Genomic DNA, 7,686 nt, shown 5'->3' on the forward strand with positions numbered 1-7,686 from the left:
CTGCAATGTGGGAGACCTGGGCTCGATCCCTGGGTTGGGAAGATCCCCTGCAGGAGGGCATGGCAACCCACTCCAGGATTCTTGCCTGGAGAATCCCCATGGACAGAGGAGCCTGGAGGGCTGCAGTTGATGGGGTCGCAGAGAGTCAGACATGACTGAGCACACAGGGGTGTCAATGCTAGCCCTGCATTGGTCAGGCCCAGTTAGCACACTTAGGAGCAGTGAGATGAGGAAACTCTGGATCAGAACCAGGCAAACCAACAGGAAACAGGTGAGTGCTGCACAGGTCCAGGGGCCAGAGAGGGAAGCATCTGAGCAGAGAAGACAAGATACAGAAGTAGTACACCCCTGGGCAGGACAGAAGAAAGGCAATTCAGAAGCTGATTGGTTAGGAGTGTGGGATTAACAGCGCGGTATCATATATAAAATAGATAACAAGGATTTACCATCTAGCACAGGGAACTATGGTCAATATCTTCTAATAAACTATAATGGAAAAAATTGAAAAAAGAATATAGATACACACATATATGTATATGTGTAACCAAATCACTTTGCTGTACAAAACTGAAACCAACATTGTAAGTAACTATAATTCAGCAAAAAGAAGAGGAAGGGGGGGGAGGGGACGGGAGAGGAGGAGGAGAAGAAACAGCAGGTGCTGAATGAGCAAAAGTATCAAAGACCCAAATACTGGGTTTGGGCAGAGAGTCGAGAGCATAGACCAGGAATCAGGGTGACAGCTCTGTTGTGGAGACAAAATGAAGATGGCACAGGCTTCAGAGTAAGCAGATCCAGGTTTGTATCCAAACGCAACTCTTTATCTGCTGTGTAAACTTGGGTGAGCCACTTAACCTCTCTGAGCCTCCATTTCCTTGACTAAAAAGCAACGTAATAATGCCTATCTCACAGAGTTGTTATAACAAGTATAAATAATTCAGGGTAAGTGCCTGGCACTCGGAGCTCTCAACAAATGAGAGCCGTTATTATTATCAACATCATCCTCATTATTTGTATTGAACCGCAGAGATTTCTTCGGCTCAGGGTGAGACGATAAAGCAAATGAGAGGAGGGTTTGCCAAGAACAGAGGAGCCAGGAGGGGGAGCCGGGCCTCTCCAGAGCGGATCCCAAATGACTCCTCTCACGTAGATCCTGGCCATTTATAACCGCCCGTGTGCTCATCTGTTCTCGTGTTCTGTGATGCTACCTGCATCGTCACCATTTCCCCCAGCAAAAATAAAAGAACCTAAGATTTCCACCAAAAGAGCCATCCAGCTTGTGCTCTGTGGCCGGCATATCTATTCATCTTTTCTGCGGGGTGAGCTCTCATTGATATCCTAGGATACCACCTGCTCAGGGGTTCTGACAACCGTCTCTATGGTTTCTGGTCAGATCTCATTAGCTAAGTGAGGTGGAGCCCAGCAAGGCTAATAGGTTAATGTTGGCAGGGGAGGTTGAGAGGGGAAGAGGGGAGACGGGAGACACAGGTGGTTACAAGAGATGATTTTCAAGATGGAAAGACATGCTGACCCAGCCTGGTGTCAGGGCATCCTTACTGGGGTAGAAATCCAAGGTCACAACCTTCTGCAGCCTCTGAGAAGTCCATGAGCGAGTATTTATTCGGAGGAGGACATTCACCACAGTGATCCTGCGTTGTTTCCAGCTGATGCGGTTTTCCTTCTTTACTGAGCTCACTCAGCTCTTAGTGTCCAATTTAATAACAACCAGCATTTATTAAACCCTTACTTACTTCATGCCAGACAGTGGGCACTTTACATGCTGGCCCATTTAAGCCTCACTGCACCCCCTATGAAATTGGTAATATTGTTTGCTCCACTTTATAGATTAATAGAAGCTCAGAGAAGTTCATCAACTTGTCCAAGGTCACACAGCTAGTAAAACTCTGAGCCAGGGTGATAATTCAGGTTTTGCTGATTCCAGTTCTCCAGCTCTGAACTAGAGTGGTAACCAGTGCCTCTTGCATTTTAGTATGCATATGAATCACATGGTTGTTTAGTTGCTAGATCTCTTTTGCGACTCTATGGACTGTAGCCCACCAGGCTCCTCTCTCCATGGGATTCTCCAGGCAAGAATATTGGAGTGAATTGCCGTTTCCTACTCCTGGGGATCGTCCCTACCCAGGAATCAAACCCATGACTCCAGCATTGGCAGGTGGATTCTTTACTGATAAGCCACCAGGGAAATCATATGAATCATGGGGGATTTGTAAAAATAAAGATTTTGACTCAGCAGATCTGCTCTGAGAGGCTACATTTATAACCAGCTCCCAGGCTGTGTGTGCTGTTGGGGCACGAATCAAACTCTGAGCAGCAAGGAACTTACTTGATAGATCTGATTTACAATGGTGGGTCAGTCTCTCTTCTGAAGAGTTAGGATTTTTGTCTTGGATAAGAAACTTTTATGCCATCTACAGAGTATATATTTGCTTTCCATGCTGAGTAACAAGTTATCACAAATGTAACCCCTTTAAACAACTCCCATTTATTATCTTATGGTGTTGGTTGGGTCAGGCATCTTGGAAGAACATCACTTGTCTCAGATTCTATCCAGGCTGAATCAAGTTATCATCTGGGCTGTGTTCTCATCTGGAGCTAGGCGTTGCACTAGCTCATACAGGTGGTCACAGAATTCAGGGTCCTGCAGCTAGAGGACTGAGATCCCTGTGCCCTGGTTGGCTATCACCAGGGGCCCACTCTCAGCTATCCTGGAAACACTGCATTTCTTGTCACCTGGCTCTTCCATCTTCAAAGCCATCTATGGAGAATCTCCCTTTCCCGTACTTTAAATCTCCGAGACTTTTTCTGCCTCTGATCTCTAGTTGCAAATTTAGGTCAAGATCACCCAGATAATCTCTCTATCTTAAGGTCAACCGATTTGGGACCTTAATAACACCTTCAAAATTCCTTCACAGCAGCACCTAGGTTAGTGTTTGACTCAACAACTACGAGAAATCTTGAGGATACCAGGGGCCAGAAATCCTGGGGGACATCTTAGCATTCTGCCTGTAACAAAGGGTTTTGGTTTTTCTGGTTGAGCTGTGTGTTGAGTGATCAATGATTTTGAGAGTCATGGAAACTGAGACTATATAAACTGTCTCATTTCTGCTTTCATTTCTGCTCATTTGACGTAAGCCTCTCTTTTACAATTAAAATTTACCAACCAGGGTTTCAGAATAGAAACGAACTGTCTTGTGGGGAGATTCCAGCAAATTGAGCTAAGCCCTTTTTGTTCTTTGTTGTATAAGCTGAAAGTGTAAAACAGCAACTGATCATTTGGAGTTTTTCACTGACTCACAACCAGTGTCCAGGAATAAATGCCCACATAGAGTGATGTTTACTTGAAGGCAGCAGCTTCTACTCCAAGTGCTCTGTAGATGACATGAGTTAATTAAAAATTGTGCTGCGTGCTTAGTCACTCAGTCGTGTCCAACTCTTTGCAACCCCATAGACTGTAGCCTGCCAGGCTCCTCCGTCCATGGGGATTCTCCAGGCAAGAATCCTGGAGTGGGTTGCCATGCCCTCCTCCAGGGGATCTTCCCAATCAAGGAATCAAACCCAGGTATTCCATGTTGCAGGCAGATTCTTTACTGTCTGAACCCTCAGGGAAGCCCATTTTAACATTAGTGCCTGCATTCTAAAGAAGGGTTTGCAATATCCTGACTTCGGAGATCTGACTGAAGTCCCAGGACTCAAGTGCATCTTTTCTGATTTCTATTCTGTTTCCCTCCCAATGGCACTGTCCTATGGTTGCTGCTGCTGCTCTTAAAGTGTTAACCCAGCACTGTTCTCCTTACTTGAAGAAAAGTCAAAGTAAAAAGTGGGGGGAAAATCTGCTAGAAACCTGCAGTGGGAAGGTAATTCCCAGGGGTTTTCTGTAAAGGGAAGAGTTCCTTCACCAAGCAAAGCAGAGAGGGGAGAGACAGGCACACTCTGCAGATGTTAGATTTGGTACCTCCAAAGCTATAGCAAGATCATTATGTGGGAAATACTGCAATTTTCTTAGCCCACTCATAGCATCAAGCGCAGCAAGGGAATGGCTCTGGGAAAATCCCAGTGTCCATGGCAACCTCAGGGTGAGGAGGGGAAATTAGTAGTGGTGTTTCTTCCTCCAGAGCTTGAAAGCACGATTGAGGTGACTGCTTTTAACTATATTTTTTCCAGCATATAACACAGCCTGCTTTGCATTTTTGGTCTCACGGCACCGTTTTTGAGATACGAATCTTAAAAGCAGGGCATTTCTGCTGTGCCTGCTGCGACCTGCTTTATCACTCTCCTATTTCAGCATCAAGAAAATGATGCTGTCATTCCAGCTAGGAGGTATTTTGATTGTTCCAGACAGAAAGCTGGCTGATCACATTAAGAGTGAGAGAAAGAGAGAGAGAGGAGGAGAGAGAGTGTGTGTGTACTTTTACGGTGTATATGTGTCTCCTTTCTGGGGCTGAGAAGGAAATGACCTCATCTCAGCAACGGATAAACACATTTTGGTGGTAACTGATTCCCAAGTTGAGACCTTCTATGAGGTCTTTGAGCACTGTAGCCGTTTGCTAACAGACAAGGAGGATTCCTCACTAAAGTTATCATTAGCAGAGTCCTCTGCCACTGGCTTCTAAATAGAAGCATAAACGTAGGGTAGTAAAATAGAGACAAGGAATAAAATAAGAGAGTTGAAATAAACAATCTCTAAGGGCCCCTTTGATTTAAAGAAAATTCCAAGTTGGATATTGGCAGACCTAGAAATGACGATAAATGCCCAAAAAGGGAGAGTATAAATTTAGAAAGGTGGAAATCTTCTCAACTGATAAATGAATTTGTGTGTGTGTGTGTGTGTGTGTGTGTGCCTGCACACGCATATGCAAGCTTTCTTCAACTTACAGGTGAATTTTTTTTTTTAATTTCAGAATGATGGCTTAGTTGATGGCAGAGTGGAAAGGACTAACAGGCCAGCCAGAAGCCCCAGAGCAAGGCAGACGTTCCCAGAAGGACTTGGCAGAAAGAGTCAGACTGAGAAGCTGGCTGGCCGGTAATGCCAGGAAGGGGAAGAGATGTGAGTGGAGCACAACCACATAGAGGAGAGGTCTGGGCAGCCTGAAACCCAAGCTAGCTGCTGTGGATGGTGGGCTCATGGGAACAGATTCCTGCAGAGTGCAGTTGAGAGGAGGGATTTGGGAGGACAGACAGGAGCAGGAACTCAGCACCCAATCTGGAACAGATGGATAGAACAAGCGTCCCTGAAAAGGGACCCAGATTCAGGCTGCTAGGGACTTGATCTCTAGGCAACAGACTAGGATGAAGGAAAAGGTTTGTGTAGGCCCCACAGCAAGGCTGATTTGATGCTCTCCTCTAGAGAAGCCAGCTTGGGGCTCCTTAAACTCCCCCAGATCCTAGAGATACTCTAGGGTCTCAGCTGGGCTAATTGGCAAATCATAGAATTAGGTGTGCGGTTTCAATAAGTTTAAGATGTGGTTACTGTCTTCAGGGGTTTATAATCTATTTGGGAAGAAAAGGTCATCACATATGAGACAGAGAAAAGGATGTCTGGGTGTTTATTAAATGTGTTACATACCAAGTTGCAGGTGTTACAATAAAAGGAAAAATTAGTATGACCAGAAAGGTCAAGGAAGGTTTCATAGAGACTGGTGCGCCTTAGGGGATGGTTTGAAGTTTTTAAGCAAAGAGGAACAGATTCCAGGCATTGGGAATAGGAGATGTTCATGGAGGTGGAGAGAGGAGAGTAAGAAATATCACGAGATACCTTCTGCATCCTGTTCTGACAGGTAAGCATAATTAAGCCTCTCATTCCTGCAAAGGCAGCCATTAGTGGAATAGCTGATTGGATGAGTACTTGGAAAGCAGAAGATAAAGAGAGGAAGTGGAGTTTGCTCAATAAGAGAACAGGATGAGAATGAAGGTGGACATACCTTCCAGGCTCTGTGTTTGTGGCCAAGAGTCTGTTTCAGTCTCTTAATCAATCCAGCCTTGACTTGCAACAGTGCCCATGCAAGCCTGCAGGGCATTTCCCTACACGCTTCCTGCCTGGGCTCCCCACCCTTATCATTTTGATTCCTGGTTTCCTTTCCATTTATTTAATGACTGCGATGAAGTCAAATTTTCCTATTAATTAAAACCCTTGGGATCTTAGAGCCTTAGTCAACATTTTCCCCCACTAGCTGACACAATGAGACACATTGTGTTCCAAGAGCTCTGGATCTCATCGCTGACAGAACAGGTCACCTGTTTAGCATCGTCAGGATGAGAGTCATCATCAAGATGACTGCTCTATATTGAGGGGGGTGAGTCAACTCAGCATATTTGTCTATCTTCATGGCTTTTACTGTAAAAAGAAAAAAAATTGAGTTTCAACGTATTTCTTTAACACTGACAGTTGCCTTTCCCAGTCTGCTGCTGCTTAAGAAATTCCTAATTGTTAATGTCAGATCCCAGGACACTGGCCTAGCCTATATTGCTGAGAAAGGAACTGGTGGCAGAGAATCTTGGCTCTCAGCTGCTGTTTGACTCTGTGGGAGCAGCAAGAAATAAGAGCTGGGGCAATTCCTTTCCGTTAGCAGCTGCTTAAGCAGACTTGACATTTGGGCTGGATCAGTATTTCAACTCACCCCAATGTAGACACTTTTCCACCTTAAGCATGTAATGTACGTACCACACCACTGAGCAGGCTTTTCCTGTGGGCTTGTAGCAAGAAAAAGCTGGATACCCTACAAAGTTGGACTGGGTGACCTGTGTAAGGTACTGGTGGTTGTAGGAGGTAATGATAGTGATGGACACTTGTTTAGCAATTTATAGCAGATTGTTTTAAACTCAATTTAATCCTCTCAACAAGTCTGAGAGAAAGAGGTTATTTAACTATGCATTCTACAGATCAGCAGAGAGACTTCCTTTCTTAAGCAACAGTGAGTTGATGTTCAGAAAGGAACCCAGTTTCTCTGAATCTCAACCCCACATCCTTCCTAGTCAACCAGAGGTTCGAGTCTACCATGTGACAATCAGCTGTGAGATATCACACAATAATTTTTCATTAACAGAAAATAAGATTTGCTGTTGATACGTTTATTTATATTAAGGTAAAATTGGCATATAACATTCTACTAGCTTCAGGTGTAATGGTGATATATTTTAGAAGCATAAATCAGAGTAGATGATGTCTCTCTCACTTTTTCGTCTTCAGATGTGCTTTAGGAGCAAGGAGAATGGGTCAAATTGCAGAAAGCTACCTGGGGAAACACACACATCAGTTTTATCTGTGCAACAGCGCTGAAAGACCATGGCTGGTGGAGACAATAATAGTTGTCATGATGGTAAGTTATTGCCCTCCTTCACTTCCCTGGAGAAAGTTGGTTTTCACCAAGGTTTGAATCGAGGCTCTCCTATGAGAGTGTGTTGCTTATGTGAACGTCATCCACCTTGAAAGCTCCAGAAGGCACAGGTGGAGAATCACTGGAGCTCATAGTGCAGCCTTTCCCACAGATCTGACTCTGACAGTACCCTACTCAGTTCCTTGGAGCCACTATTCTATATTAAAGCTGGGTACCCATCCCTGACACATACTAACGTAATGGTCATTTGCTTAGAGGAAAAAGGTGTATAACCAAATCTTAATTTTTATTTGTATGAAATGTTAAAACTACAATGTTCCAGTAATGGCAATAC

General features: G+C 44.4%; 1 long non-coding RNA gene across 1 annotated transcript in view; it reads left to right on the top strand.

Moving 5' to 3' along the window:
* Window positions 1-5,078: 5,078 nt before the first annotated feature.
* LOC129620658 (uncharacterized) overlaps window positions 5,079-7,686 on the top strand; it is a 7,117-nt gene continuing 4,509 nt past the window's right edge. Inside the window, exons 1-2 of the long non-coding RNA XR_008698642.1 lie at window positions 5,079-5,795; window positions 7,205-7,334. This is a non-coding gene — a long non-coding RNA (uncharacterized LOC129620658). The remainder of the gene's footprint in view (window positions 5,796-7,204; window positions 7,335-7,686) is intronic.

Source organism: Bubalus kerabau, chromosome 10 (assembly GCF_029407905.1).
Source record: "Bubalus kerabau isolate K-KA32 ecotype Philippines breed swamp buffalo chromosome 10, PCC_UOA_SB_1v2, whole genome shotgun sequence".
NCBI lineage: Eukaryota > Metazoa > Chordata > Mammalia > Artiodactyla > Bovidae > Bubalus > Bubalus kerabau.